We start from the raw sequence: 16,098 nt of genomic DNA on the forward strand, positions 1-16,098 counted from the left end.
AAAACTGACACCAGAGCATTGTAGTCTACTATTGGATGCAATTGCTGCCTGTTGAGTTTCCCTCGTCTTCTGTTCACAGTTTCCATCACTGGCTGAACTATTTTTATCAAGGCCATTATAACCTGCAAAAGCATGAAATGGACTTTAGTCCATTAAAGCATATACTATAATAAATTGGTCCGCTTTTAAGATTCTTTTAAGCCACAATACAATTTTGTTGTTCTTCCACATATATAAGGCTGCATACGTCTCTGGGCAAATGAACTCATGTCTGTCTGTCCACCTTCTCCTTAAAAGCTTTGCTTATCTGGACTAGGGAAGTACTACCAGAAAGCTCAGAGGAAGGAGAAATTAACAGGCTAGTTATGGTTCTCTGTAACCTACTGCCTCAGAAGAAATGCCTTTCAAATGCTTCCAAGAACTACATTTGAGGAAACCCCATGATGACTGACAGGATACTTGGTGCCAGTGCTTTAGTAATACCACTAACTAACTGATACATCAGTTCCTTCCCTCGTATCTTATCTATTTGTCAGATACCAAATCACAAGTCTGATTGATATGATGGGGGGGAAAACCAGAAGGGTGCTGAGAGCTGCAGCCAGTTCAGCAACACTACAACACTGATAAGAAAACAACTACAGTGGTAGCTTGGTTTAAGAACAGCTTAGTTTATGAACAACTTGGATTAAGAACGCTGCAAACCTGGAAGTAGGTGTTTTGGTTTGTGAACTCAGCCTTGGAATAAGAACATGTTTCGCTTCCTGTTGAGTGGGTTCCATTTGTAAATTGAGTCCCCCGCTGCTATGGGAAAGCAAGCCTTGGTTTAAGAATGCTTTGGTTTAAGAACGGACTTCTGGAACGGATTAAGTTTGTAAACTAAGGTACCACTGTATTTAAATACACCATAAAAAAATTGGGTAGTGAAAGCCTGTTACATGCAGAAGGTGAGCAGAAATTAGGATAAGCCATTTCCTAGCAGAGGACAGTTAATGCAAGTTAATGACATACACTTTTATGTCCAAATGGGAGTTTTACATTAGTGGCTGGTGCTAAACTGTTTAAAGATTCATTTTACCAGATGTAGGAATATACACTAAGTCAGACTACTGGTCCATCTATCTATACTGACTGGCAACAGCTATCCAGGCTTTTAGGCGGGGGTCTTTTCCAGCCCATCCTAGTGAGACCAGGGATTGAGCTTGGGACCTTCCTGCATGTAAAGCAAATGTTCTACCTCTGAGCTATGGCCTTCCTAAACAAACAAGGCGGCAGCTAAGGAAAAAACAAGTCTATAATCTCTTCTATCGGAAAGGTTTCAAAATAAAATGAACCAAAAGCCCAAAGTTCCACAGTCTTTCTAGCTGTAGAGGAAAACATGTCCTCTCAGCAGCCATTGCAAAACAAATTAATAGATTTATCACTAAAAAACAAAACAAAACCCCACAAACACAAATTAATGTTTGTTTTAAAATTAAATTAACGGTATAAAGCCTTAAATAGCTCATACCCTTAAACCACAATACTTCAATAACTGCCTCTCCCCATATGAACCAACCTGGTCCCTGTGATCATCATCTGAGGCCCTTCTTCGTGAGTCTCCTCCACATAAGGTCCAGAGGGCCTCTTCTGTGGTGGCTCACCATTTGTGAAATGCTCTCCCCAGCGAGGCTTGCCTGGTGCTGTCATTACATATCTTTAGGTGCCAGGGAAAAACATTCCTCATCTTCCAGGTCTTTGGCTAATTAAACAATCAATGGCCTTTTAAACTGTAGCAGGGGATGTTATTGTTTTTGTTTGTTACTATGTTATGCATTGTTGTGTTTTTATATTGTAAACCACTGTGATCTCAGATAAAGGGTGGTAGAGAAATTTAATAAATTATTATTACTATTGGAACAAAACAAGAAGTCATCTGCATGATATCTTCCACAGCTTTTCTACTTGTAAGCAAACGAGATTATGGGAGATATAGTCCCAGTCTGACACTATTCCAAGGGATCCCAGCACTATGTAAGACAGCATAGAAAGGTTAATGGTAGTTACTTTCAAAATTATAATAACATGGAGAATGCGGCTGCAGTATAAACAAAGTAGGTTCCAGAGATCATTTAGGGGTTATAGTGGACAGCATAGCTGGTTCTAGTTTTGAGAAGGCTCAGCAGTATCCCATCAGATGGGTAATCTGCCCACCAATTTCCTCTGTTCAGTGGCAGCAGTGTTGCCCTCTGAGGACACAGAGACATCAGTAGGTGCCCAATGGTAGACCCCTATAATGTCATCCAGGTATGCAGGAGGTCAGCACTGGGACAGAGGCACTAAGCTACAGTTCTCACCCAAATTCATTAATCCCTGGCCCTCAGGCATGAAGCACCCACCACATTAACACCCAGATAGTTTTAACGTTTTAAAAGAAATAATTTTTGTGTACCTAATATTTTATTGCTCCTGACAGTTGCCAAAGAGTACTAGCTTTGAATAATTCGTTTATGAACTGAACAGTTGTGGTATAGGCAAGCTTCCCACACACTGCTTAACCATGTGGCTTCATTAGGAAATGGAAAAGAAAAGCTTATTCAGTTTTTATGACTATTCACCCTTTAGCATCTCAGCTGAGGGGGACAAATGATCCTATTTATGTGAGCTGCAGCCATCACGTTTTTTTGTTTTGTTTTTTTGTTTTTGTGAGCTGGAAGCCACAAGCCTCGTTTAATGCAGACCAATGAATATGCCAGCCACGTTCTGAAAATGCTTATCTTAAAAATATCGGGAATTGTTTGCATTTTAAGCTGCAAGCAGATTTAGAAATACTGAGCAAATTTACTGTGTGTATTGTATGCACATTTGAAAAACACACACTCCACTATGAATGCAGGCTTTTTTTTTCAAGCAAAAAAAATAAGGGCGGCAATTGTTGTCTTTTGCAACAAGGATAAAATGTTTGAACATACTTTCATCAACCTCTTGATGCACTCTGCAGAAGAATACTGAGCTAAACAATGACTCAACTCTGCACTTTCCTTCTCTGTTCCTTCTGTGCACATCCAAGCCACTGCCACATTGTGCTACTTAGTCTAGTTACTATATAACCTCTTTTGCTAGCCTCCACTCATGCCAAATACCTTGAGAATGGATGTCCTAAAGCTCTCTCTCTCTGCCACTACACTCATTACCATTGTTCCAATCCTTAAAACCTTTAAGTCTCACTATCAGTTTACAAACTGAAATGAATTGACTAGTATTTACCACTCCACCTCTGATTATTTCCCCCCCTACACTAACCGTCACTGATTTGTCCTTCTCCTTTTGTCCTTCCCTCAGGAGTGCATAGCTCTATGTGCCTCTAGCCCAAATCACATCTGCATTTTCAAGCAGTTAAATTGCTATTCATGAAATTCTCCCTGCTTCACCCCATCCACTATTCCTGTGGATATTGTTACTGCCACCCTCCCCTCTTGATAGTGGGTGGAAGGTAACACTTTCCATGTTTGCCTATCCGGTGTACTGGTTCATACTCTCCTGCAACTTGATGCAAATAGAATCCCATCATGTCATTCTTCGTGACTGTCATGAAAGTCTTTAACTCACATTTCTGCACTACTCCTTCCTACCCACACTTCATTCGAATATTTATTCAGTCTCTCTTCCCTTCCAGTTTCCTGTGAAGCTGACAACACTACGGAAAGCCCTGGTGAAATCGAAAGTTATCTTATCCGCTGTTGGTTTTTAAACAACAACATAAAATTATACATGCCCTTTTGGAAAACAACGACGAAATAGACAAGGCTTTTTCCTGACCTTATTGGTTTGATCAAAGAAGAAAGAAAGGTTTGGAAGATGCTGACACAATCATAGAAAAGGAAGTAGAATTGGGTAAAGGAGCTGAACCCCTTAACAGTAACCAAAACGGCATAGTGAGGAGAGATTAAAATGCTAAAAAACATATTCCCAAGTAAGCCAAGCTCTATGGAAAATAGTTGGTGGATCACTAAAACTATTGCAGATTTCGAAAAAATCTGCTCAACAGCAACACACGTGAAAAATGCAGAATGAAATGTGATTGTAAATCTATCTTATATGGCCAGCAATCAATTTAACAGCATTATACAGTATGTACATCAATTAATGCTTCATTTTTGTCTTTCACACATGCACAACAGCAGTGGGAAAGAACCTCAAAAGCCCTTTTAAGCATGTGAAATCTGTCTTTGTCTTGTATACTCCTGTCTTAAATGCCTCTTGTCACGCTTGCATCAGCCTTATCCTCTACATCAACCAAATTAGCACATTATTCTGCCTACAGATTTCTCCTTAAAGCAAAATATACTTTTGTCAAGATTTTCCTGGACCTCACATTTTCTACACACTGCTGGGTCAGCTAGATTCTACTGCATTCCCATGTAGCCTTTAACAAATCTTATCCTCTTTCCTCTATTTTCGCCTCATCTAGCTGCGTCCTTTCATTAGAAATTACATCAGTTCTGTCTACTCTGCAGCATTTCTACGATCCTGGCACGAAGCAGATATGAAATAGTATTCAGGTCAGGAGATGGGTCCCAAACAAAGACATTCTTTGCCCAGTGGTGGAGATTCCTTACTGGCTAACAAGGTTGAGTATCTCCCATACAGTCTACCAGCATAGTCTGTAGTCCAAAGGCTCTTCCAGACTAGCAGGTGGTATTCAAAAACATACTTGAAATTCAGGTTGTTAAATTAAAATGGATTTGGCATGCTAGCACAACAAAGAAACAAACAAACAAACAAACAACCAGATGTAGAGGATCAAGAGAACACCCATCAGTTTACACGGGGAGGAGGAGAGTGATATTCCTTTGTGACATTCACTATTAGGGTTCTTGTTGAAAATTTCAATATATGGATTTCCATAAATTTATTTCACCTATGCTGATATAAATCTTCACCATTTGGCAGGAAGGAAGAAAACTAACTAAATAAAATTGTAGCAACTCTAATGCAAGCACAATTTTTGTCTCATACAAAGAGATGGATGCAACATGAATTCCTAGGCCGCCTTTTTGAGCAAGATCTTTCAGAAACCCTGATACCAACAATCTTATTTCTTTCCATACATTTTCCATTAGAATCATAGAATTAAATAATCTCTTCTTCACATGCTGCTCCTACAGACATTTAGGCTGCAATCCTACTCACACTTACCTGGGAATCAATCCCTAGAAATAGCTCAGGCTTACTTCTAAGTACAGGATTGCATTGCAAATCCAGTGAAAATATCTCAACTATCCTACACTACACTCTTTAAATTCACTCAAACTTGACTGTCCTTTACCAATATATAACTCATTAGAATCCTCCAGTAACTACATCACAGTTTTAATTCAACAACAACTTGAAAAAAAATGTTTGAAGACCACTAAGCTTAAAGCAGTTAGCTCTGCAAAGGCATTAGTATGCTTTATGCAGACCCAGGTAAGAGATCTGATTTGATTTATTCTGCATTCACATTTCTGCAACCACTTTAAAGACAGTACAGAATGAGTTTGTCATGTTGCCTTAAACCGCATTTTAGCTGCAGTTGAAGTAGGTGATGCTGAATATGTGACGTTCCTGCCAAAAGTACAAATTAAAGGACTAGAATAGTCAACATTTTGATTACGTTGTCCCAAGGCTATCCAGATTATGTAAAAAAAGAAAGTTTATGCAATCCCAGTATGTGACAGGATTGCTGTTCTCTGTGATACACAAAAAAAATCACAAACATGTTTCACTGCTGGAAGCTTATTTCCAATTCCAGTTTTAGACAATTAAGAGACACTAACTTGGACTGGCAATGGCTGATGACGATTTGCAGTGGATTGTTTTCAGTGGAATGAGCATGTGGATGCACATTTGGATAAGGCCCAAATGCTCACTCCAGTGAAAACAATGTAGTGCAAATAACCGAGCAGCACTCTGATCAATGATGCATGCCTAATTAAACAAAGGGAAATCCATGCAAAGAAACATGTTTCCATATGTGGAATCTCTCAGATGGATTAATACAACCTAGCTAGGATAACCATTGGATTCCCTCTGCTCAACAGGGCAGCACCTAGCCAAGGTATAAGGACTGGGGTGGGTCTCCCTGAGCTTGGCTCCAAACACCCATCTCTGCAGGTAGCTATTTCTGGTCTCCATGTGCCCCATCTGGGAAGTAACAGGCTCAAGACCTTCCAAGAAACTACACCTGGCTTGTCTTTGGCTTTATGACTGAAGGCAGAAGAACCAGGTTCATCTCCTGAAGTCGCTGCAGTGGCACCGGCTCATGGTAGGGGCAAGGAGGGAGAGAAGTAGCTTGTTTTCTCTCCCTTTCACCCACTGAAGCCACCAGTCACAGAGGGCTGTGCTACATTGGGATAATGCCTCCTTTACAGTTTAAAAGCAGAGGTGGCAAACCTCCAGTTCAGTGGCCTGATCCAGGCCGTGTGCCTGTGTGCGAGTGCAAGAGTGAGGTGTTGCCTCAAGAAGGTTGGCCAAGGCTGAAAGAGGCCATGATTTTTTAAAAAAGGCTTGACACTCTTGGGGTTGGAAGTCTTCTGTGCAAAGAAATCAGTACTGGAAGATGTGCAGGTGCCTATGCACAATTCACAGTAGTTTCCCCTTTGCTGGTGTTTTTGTAACTTAAATGGCAGCATGTTGCCTCGTGGTTGGAAAGATTAGGAGGGGGAACTGGGATCTCAGGAATGCAAGTATCTTTTCAGCCCAAGGGCAGTGTGCATGTGCCTTCTTCTTCTGCCATTTTGGTCTGTGTCTGTTGTTGTTGTTGTTGTTGTTTTAAAGAAGTGTAGATTTTCCTGCACAACTCAGGAGCAGGAAGTCTGCCCTGGCACAGATAAATATACTCATCTTCTCTTTCTGACCCATTTTATCGCTGATCACGCTAGCACATGGGACATCCACTTGTGCCAAAAACAGAAATGAACACATGTCAACTAATCAGACTAACATTATAATTTGCAGGATTTAGCCTATGGTTTCTCTGAAAAAGAAAGAAGAGGCCTGATGTTGAATATAATATCTCATATAAACTTATGCATTAATCTTCTCATACATGGGACCTATGAATTTCAAGGGTGTTCACTACTGATAATTTTATCCATAAATATGTATGGGCTTAAGTAAGCTGTTTTCTGACCTATGGAACAGTCTTTTAAAATGTGTTTTAATAAAAAGAAATGATTGTTCTTATAATTAAGTGTTCTTTGTATAACTACAAAATTAATATGTACTAGGCAATTGTATTGTGAAGATTATAAGTCTGTGCTAATATGCTGCTTTGGCCTTTTGCCCACTAGTAATAATAAACTTTTGAATTAATTTTCTCCAGGGCTACAATTTTCAATCGATTTAATTGATAGCTTTACTAAAGCTTCAATGACAGATTAAAATTAGTATTACTCCCCATTTAATCAGTGGGTTTGAGATTAGGAGCAAAACTGAACAGATTCAAATGAGTAGTCAAGTTGCCAAATTATACATTTCCTTGCTCAGATACATTAATTTTGGTGGCTTGCAATCATCATCTCAAATACGGGGCAAGCATCATAGCCCTGCAATGTCTCTGGTTTGGATTAAAATCCAAGCCAGTAAAGATTTTCCACCCTGACAGATGCCAGTTGCATGAGGAAAAATGCATTTTCAGCATGGCTATAACAACATGCCATGTATCAGAGGGGTGTGGAAGGGAGGGAGAGACCCGCTGGTCCTAAGATCTGCAAAAAAGTTAAGGTGTTGGAAAGTAGCTGAAGAAGGAAACAAAACATTATTGTGCTCCCAAGGACATATTTAGGAATATAATATAATCTGATTTGATTGACAATTGGGTGAGAATAAATTGAGCAATTTTCTGAGTAGAGTAACATATCTTGGTTTTTGAGCTTGATCAGGATAGTTTACCCCATCACTATAGATCAGGCTGAAAACAGCATCTTCCCTAACATCAGTTGGCTGCTTTAAAAAGTAATAGTTTTCGGGTCAGAGCTGAAATTACGCAACTATCACCAAAATATAATGGAATGGTTCACATGACAGAGTGCAGAGAGATGGCATGAATGTGTGGGCTCCCAGAGTGAAGCTCACAACCTCTTTGCTTCCCCCCAGTCCTTTTTACTGTTGTACCACTTTGAACTAAGCCAAGGTTTGGCTTTGCATGTCATCCAAACTGGGACTTGTGGTTAAGCTTTCTCCTCGCTAACTGCGATCTGTTACCTTGGCAAAGTGACTGCAAGCTTTTTGCCAGGATCCCACACATTTGTGGAGCTTTGCTAAGCCACACTTTGGCTTACCATGCTGTGAGAACCAGGCCAATGTTATATACCAAATCAAAGAATTCCAGTACATTGTCTAGTTAAGCCCCACCCCGCATAATCAATCACATGACACGGTGCACGCACACCATTTGAATGGGAATGCTCATCAACTTTGCAGGGGGCCAAAGCCCCCATGGCCCCTAGGAGCTGGCTTCCATGCCAAGAAGATATCAGTCCTATCATACTGCTGTTCCTCTACTTTTGGAACTTGGATCCTGTCTGATAGTCTTTAAGATAAGGAATTGATGAGACTGATCCACTATGAATAAGCAAAGTTGTAGCTCGCCAAGAATGAAAACTTCTGTGGCAAAATGCAAGCTATTTATCCCTATGAAGCGGGGTTCTTGAAGTTCTCTTTCACATGATAAAAATGTTAAATATTCATGGACACGCTTTCCTTCTTTTCACTGTATATCATATATACATACAATAGGGGTATTTTTAAAAAATTCCAATGATGTTTAAGTTTAGGAGCAGAAGGCAGAACAGGCATTCTGAGAACAAATCTGACAATATTAAGTCAATTAATACTGATATGCCAATAAAACATTCAGCAAAGCAAAATTCCACAGAAGACTTCCAGCAGCGTCACACACACAAAACGGCACACTTTCCCACTCAGAAAATACATTAAAGCTTTTCACCATTTTGCTCCCTTCCACAGCAAAACTGACAAGTATAATATAGAAAGCAGTTGAACATTGGAAAATGTGGTTGGAGAAAACAGCAAACAGATGGCTCAGCAAGATATAGGGCTGCTGGTTTTGCTCTTAATTTTAGTTGTATTTTAAAAACATTTCCACCCCAATGGATTTACAATGCTGCAAGTTAAATAGATCTTTTTATTTTAAACGCATTGAAATAGGTACACCATACATAATAATTCTTATATAACAAAGGTCTCTTTTTATTATTTTTAAGCACTTCAAATAAGAAACCTAATGACTTCACCACATGCAAAATATATAGCATGAGATCTTACTTGTTTAATAGCACAAGACAACTATGAACCCCATGGGAAGCACCCCACATATTTTTATCTTTTTCCCTGGGAATTTTTGTTCAAACTAGTAACAAAATAACAGTGTTCCCATATCCTTTTTTATTTTTTAAATCAGCGCAAGCCAGTGGGAACTTTGTCTTCAGTATTAACTGTTGCAGTTGGGGATCATGCAGTCCCAATGAAACAGTTGAAAAAGACTTGCCCATTTAATTAAAAAAAACATTCCTGCCTGTGATATTTATTTATTTAATCTGCATTAAGGCACACACAGAAAGTGGGCAGCATTAAGGTGCTTAGCCATATCCTGATGACCTCACCCCACAATTTTGCATACTTGAATTTATGTTTGGATACCCTACATTGCATTCAGTGTAGCACTATGGCGAACATTCTGTCAGTACAAGGATTTCGCCTTGCATGATGAAACATCCTTCTCCCCGCAAGTGCCCCTAAATCTGCTCTTGGGGTTTCCCAGAGCAAGAGTCCGAGTGGTTTTCCCCCTTGCCCTGCTCCTTTCCCAGGGAAAACCTGTTCTTTAGTGCTAAATTGGACCAAACATCAATATGGAGAGAAAACTCACAGTGGCTACTGTGAGAACAGGATGCTGAGCCAGATGGGCTCTTCTTATGCTCTTACCATGTCTGGAGAGCAACTTGGACACTGATCTCCCCAGGTTTCTTTTATCCTCTAGGCAATAAATTCATGAGAAAGACCTCTCCTCTGTTTCCCCAACCTTTCCTCTCTGAAAGCAGGAACACTACAAATCAAGATTTCAGAATTAGTGTTCACAAGTGTCTGACTCTGAAATGATATTCACACATATCAGTGCCGCTCAAGTTCTGAACCTGCAAAGGAACCCAATGCCCTTAACATTTATGAAACTCAAAAATCATACAGAGTTACAAATGTCAAGGCTAACAAAATACTATTTCCTGACCCTACCAATAACAGAATAGAGGAGAAAAGAAGTTTTTTGGTGGCACATAATAAGCTATGTAAAAGAAAAAATTGTTAAAGAAGACGGCATGTTTCGGCACTTTCTTGCCATGTTTCTTGTAAAATCTGGGGAAGCCTATCAAGGAAGAGAAATAAAATAACCTAAAAATAAAAAATGCAAAACTTTCCAACATTCAGTGGTTGGTTAACTTGTATTCTCAGATACCCAGGTTCCCAAATACCCCAACCAGGTCCATCTGAAGAATTTCTCAGCTGGTTCTAGTAAACAACTTAGATAGTGCTTTTAAGGGGTCAAGGCCTAACAGTGTCTTTTTACAAGGTTTCACAATTTCATTAAGAACATGAAATACCTACCTGCATATTGAATGAAATAATACAGCAGTACCTCATCTCAGGCAGCAGCTGGGGCTCTCATGCAAACGTCGCTTTGTGTCAAAGCCAAGTCAAGAAGTTTCTACTGTTTTCTTTGAGGACAAGAAGATTTTGTTTTCATTGTCATATGAACCAGTTTTTAAATATATCAAAGTGTTTATATGCCATCACACAGGATGAGCTAGAAATCCATTGCTACATATTCTGCTCCATATTTAAATGTCACAGCATCCACTGAAAAAAACAAACTCAGCACCAAATCCTCTTATTATCTGCTGTTTTTACTACTCAGCATGTGATGTTTTAAAGTATGGCGGCAAAGCATGTTTCCTCCTATATTCTCTTAACCTATACAATTTATTTTGCTCACTTGACATTCATGCTCATATGTTAGTAAAAGAGATTCCACTCCAGATTTTAGCTTGCCAGTAACTTCAGCGTAGGTGAACAATTCCAGAAACTAATAAATACTCAATCTATTCATTGAATTGCAAATCAGACAAGAAACTTCTTCCTCCTCCTATCACTTCTTTCTAAAAGGTTTCTTTTTTGCATCTAGGTCTCTTTCCTTATAAGCAGAACCCTTGGAATCCACAACCAAAATACCAAGCCTTTTGTAAACATCGTAACGTTGCCTTGCTTTAATTTTTAATATTGTGAAGAGATCACAGCAGCTTGCAAAACTAGGAATCAGATGACACTCTTGAGATTGGCAAGTCTGTTTCTCTGGCGCCACAGGATGCCAGCCAATTATACATATATATAAATCATTACATTTTCACACCCAAAAATGGGCATGTAGTCATAAAATGAATTGTATTACAATGAATTAGACCCAAAAAGACTTTGAGAAATCACTGGAAGCAAGTATGTTACAAGAACATTTTAAATGTTCTTATATAGCAGCTACATAAATGGCACATCTAAAGGCAAGATGAGACAATATTTGCAGAATTTGCAATATTTGGCAAAATCACTGGGGCCAAGAGTGCAGCTGTCTAGCTTAATTAAGTTTCTACTTGCTGCAAGGATTTAGGTCAAACCCTTAAAGTTACTCATGGGATTTTACAATCTGACATTTTCTTAAGGTCTGCAATGCAGACAGTAGTGTGTAACATGCAAATGAACAGGAGATCAGAGGAATCCAAGATACATAACATCAAGATCCTTCAGGGTCACTAGTTTAAAATTATACAGGTCACAACAGTGACATGTACAAGTTGCTGCCATATGTTGGCTCCTTGGTCTCTCCTATGGGAAGCAACTATAGGAATTTCAAAACAGTTTCTATTTTGGCTGCTGTCCATAGAACAACTCCATATAATTTGCATCCTCAATAATATTAGTTGAGGCCCAGCACAGAGTGGACACAGTGACACAGCTGGATTTATAGGTTCAACAGCAGTGTGAATAAACAAAACTCTGAAATGTTTTTTTTTTTAATGCAATTAGGAATGAAAAACTTTTTTTAAATGTATGTTCACTAATTTGTAACAGCCACATGGCTAACACGCAGACATGCAAGAGCTTTTAATAACTGAGACTTTGTTAGTAGTATTTATTCACTGCTGTTCTCAAACAGTAAGTCGAATCTTAATCTCATTAAAATCTGTCAACAGTCCATATAAGAAACAGATTTTACTTTTCTGCACACAAATACACACGCTGCCCCAGCCATATATAGACAACTAGTGAGGAGTGCTTGGTGATGCCTGGGAATTTTTACAAAGCAATAAATATTGTGATTTTTAAATGGATAGTGTAATTTGTGAATTTGGATACATCATACCAAAAATCAGGCAAAGTTATGTTTTGGTCCACTATCTTGATTCAAAATGGTGACCAGCATCCAAATGTCTGCAAAGACTGCCACCCTCATCTCAGGAACCCTCAAGCCAAGTTCAGTGAAGAGGCAGCTGAACCTATGCGAAAAATGGATGAAGTCACACGAGACTGGTACTTTGGTCTGCCATCTTGATTTAAAATGGCACCTGGCATCCAAATAGTGACAAAGTCCTCTGCCCCACCTCAGGAACCATCATGCCAAGTTTGGTGATTTATATCTTGAGATGTGGCTGAACCCATAGAGAACAAACATACAAACAACCTTCCAAAATACAGTACTGTATATAATAGATAAAAATAGTGAAGATTCCTCCTACCCTTCTCCAGTATACAACAAAGGAGATGAAGGAAAGCACCAGGCAAAACAGGAGGAGAGAAGCTCTAAAACCAAGATGATCCAGAACTACAAGTTCTGGGGGTTACAAGTTCCTTACCTCTGAACTAAAATCTACTGACTTATCATTCATTCAGACCAATATGTTTTGATTTATAATCTTCACCTGTCGCTGTAAAAAAGGTAACCCTCTTTATCTTCCGCCTCTGCTTATAATTGCAACTATCAAAATGCAGTGAGCTGTATAGATAAAATTTAGTGCACCTTAGGGGCTATCACTTCACTATACAGCAAAACAGTTCCATTCATTTCCACCCCAGAGTCCTCTTTTCATTTAATAAACCCCTCATCTCCAAATTGAAAGCTATTATTTAAACAAAAATATTTTACTTCTTTGTTTGCAAGTATTTTTTAAAGAACAATAGCTGTGAACCTGAGATGTAGCCTCACATGGGCAAGTGAGACTCCTCCACTGAAAGCAAAAGCAAGGGAGAATGTCTGATCATAATCTGTAAAAAATATATACAGTGGTACCTCGGGTTAAGTACTTAATTCGTTCCGGAGGTCTGTTCTTAACCTGAAACTGTTCTTAACCTGAAGCATCACTTTAGCTAATGGGGCCTCCTGCTGCTGCCGCCGCACAATTTCTGTTCTCATCCTGAAGCAAAGTTCTTAACCCGAGGTAATATTTCTGGGTTAATGGAGTCGGTAACCTGAAGCGTATGTAACCTGAAGCATATGTAACCCGAGGTACCACTGTACTCAGGTACTAAATTCAGAGTAGGGTACATAGAATAGGAGAATATATGTTAATGATCAACACTTTTGGTGGATTGCAGTATAGTAAACAAAATGTTCAGTAATATTGTTGCCATCTTCTGGATTTGTTTTTTTTAATGGTCCAGTGTACAAAGTGATTCTCAGCACATATAACAAGCGTTTGCCTTCTGAAAATACACATTTGTAAAACAGCAGGCTGTTTATACTAGAAACAAGGTTACATTTAACTTTAGATGAGCATTAGAAAAGCAGAACCTTATCTAGTCCAGCATTCTGCTTCCCACTGTGGCCAACCAGATTCCTCTGGGAAGCACACAAGCAGGACATCAAGGCAATAGTCCTCTCCTGTTCTTGTTCTGCAGCACAAGAGGCTTCCTGCTGTTGATCCTGTGGAATGCATTTAGCCACCATGACTAGTAGCCATTGATAGCTATATCCTCTATTAATTTGTCTAATGGCCATTTAAAGCCACCTAAAATGTCAGCCATTTCCACATCTTATGAGAGCAAATCCCATAGTTTAATTTTGTGATGCTGCCTTGGAAACTTCAGCTGGTGCAGAATGTAATGACTAGATGACAGAAACAGCCACCAGAAACAGCTCTACTGACTTATTTGTTTGCAGCCATAATTCTGGGCATCATGAGTTTCAAAAGCCTTAACAACCATATATGGAATGGGACCCAGATACCTGCATGAACACCACAAGAAATGAGACGTAAGAGCATAAGAAGAAGAACCCTACTGGATTAGAACACATGTCCATCTAATCTCACAATGGCCAATTAGATGCCTATATGAAGCCCACAAACTAGACCTGAGTGCTACAGCACTCTCCCCACTCATGTTCCTCAGCAACTGATATTCAGAAACATATTTCTTCTGCCACTGGAGGTAGTACATAATCACTAAATATGATAGTCATTGACAGCTTTATCCCTCTCTGACCCAATCAATTAACAGAATCCCCCTTTAAAGCTACTGAGTTGATAGCCATTGCTACATGTTGTGGGACCAAATTGTACCATTTAACTATGCGCTCTGTGTTTTGCTGTCATAAGAGACCCTTCTTTGTGCTCCCTTACATTCAGAAATGAGGCAGGTGGTGATGGCCCCCTTATGAATACCCTAGAGACTCACATGTCACCTTTACTCCCAAGTTTCAGACAGCAGGTCAAGTTATTTTATTCACCAGGCATTTTAACTGGCTTTATGGACAGAACCCAAAAGTTTGTATATGAATTGATTTTATTCCCTGATTTTAAACTTCTAGGGCTTTTTTTTTTTAATTTGCTGATTTTCTTGTTTTTAGTTATTTGCTGGAGGTGTTTTTTGTTTTTGTTTTTTCAAACCCTTTGACCTTTACCTGTTTTGGAATTGGTTTACAGATTGAAAAGAACATAAAAATATCTTAAATAAATGAATAAGTACAGTTACCTGTGCAAAATTAAGGCTAGAGGGAAAATACATAAGCTCAATTTGCAACAGCAGAAGCATTACTATCAAATCCTCTGAAGCCACAACTAAACATATTTCATGTGTAGAAGATACAAGCTCACGAAGAAATGAGTGATTGTATATATTTGGGGTGTAAGATGGACTAAATGCCTCAAGGCAAAGTTAAGATTTCCCCTGAAAGTAGTGTTTTGTGTTGCTTGTTCTGAAGGGTATGTGTGTGAAATCATCTATCAGAATAATGGCTGCTAAACAGAACGATGGTTTCCATCTTGAAGCCATATTAATAGACTGTAGGCTCTCTCTAAAGTTAATTACCTGGACACAAAAAGGAAAGGGGGAAAAATCATTTGGGAGAGAGATGAAAGTGCTTGCTGGGAAGAGTAAAAAGGTATCAGGTGTCCCTTGGTTTGCTTCTGGCACCCTTCATTGCCCAGAATATTGGCAAGGAAATTGCTATTAAGTCACCCTGAGCTGAAAGGACAAAGTGGTATTGGTAGTGCTTCCAAGCATTTTAGAACAGTTAACCTAGAAAAAGACAACACATTCCAGTAACGGTTCACAAAACATAAAAGAAATCCTTTGAGCCTGACATTTACCAGAATTCTGAAGCCCATTCCATCCATTTCTTACAAACTAACCACCCACTCATGGGTTCACAATGATTACCACAGAATCACAGAGCTGGAAGAGACCAGAGTCTCCCAAGTCCAGGTTTAGGCACCTACCTATTGATTAACTTTCAGAATTCAAACCACAGGATACTAAAACCAGAGAGAAAACGTGAGAGGACATTTTTTAAGATAAATTAATGAACACGAATAAATCCCATTCACTATAAACTACAAGCTTTACTGTGTACAATTTCACATTATCCAGTACACCATATCTGTGATCCATTGAAGCACATGAACAAAGTATTTCCATGCATGATGGGTAGTTGTCATCAAACAACTCTTCTCGCAATGGTGTCTCATGCCTCATGGAGTGCTTTATATCCCAGCCCACGAGAAGGAAAATTCTAGA

At 39.2% G+C, this 16,098-nt stretch overlaps 1 protein-coding gene across 22 annotated transcripts in view; it reads right to left on the minus strand.

The window, feature by feature from the left end:
- Nucleotides 1-16,098, minus strand: part of FYN (FYN proto-oncogene, Src family tyrosine kinase) — a 109,079-nt gene that overhangs the window by 83,868 nt on the left and 9,113 nt on the right. For 7 of the 22 annotated variants that reach the window (XM_083731331.1, XM_083731341.1, XM_083731332.1 and 4 more), the window contains exon 2: nt 10,642-10,751. The exons of the other annotated variants lie outside the window; for them this stretch is intronic. The gene's annotated coding sequence lies outside the window, so the exon portion shown is untranslated. The remainder of the gene's footprint in view (nt 1-10,641; nt 10,752-16,098) is intronic. 22 annotated transcript variants of the gene reach the window in all.

The sequence above is a fragment of the Podarcis gaigeae genome, assembly GCF_964106915.1.
Source record: "Podarcis gaigeae genome assembly, chromosome: 3".
Lineage (NCBI taxonomy): Eukaryota > Metazoa > Chordata > Lepidosauria > Squamata > Lacertidae > Podarcis > Podarcis gaigeae.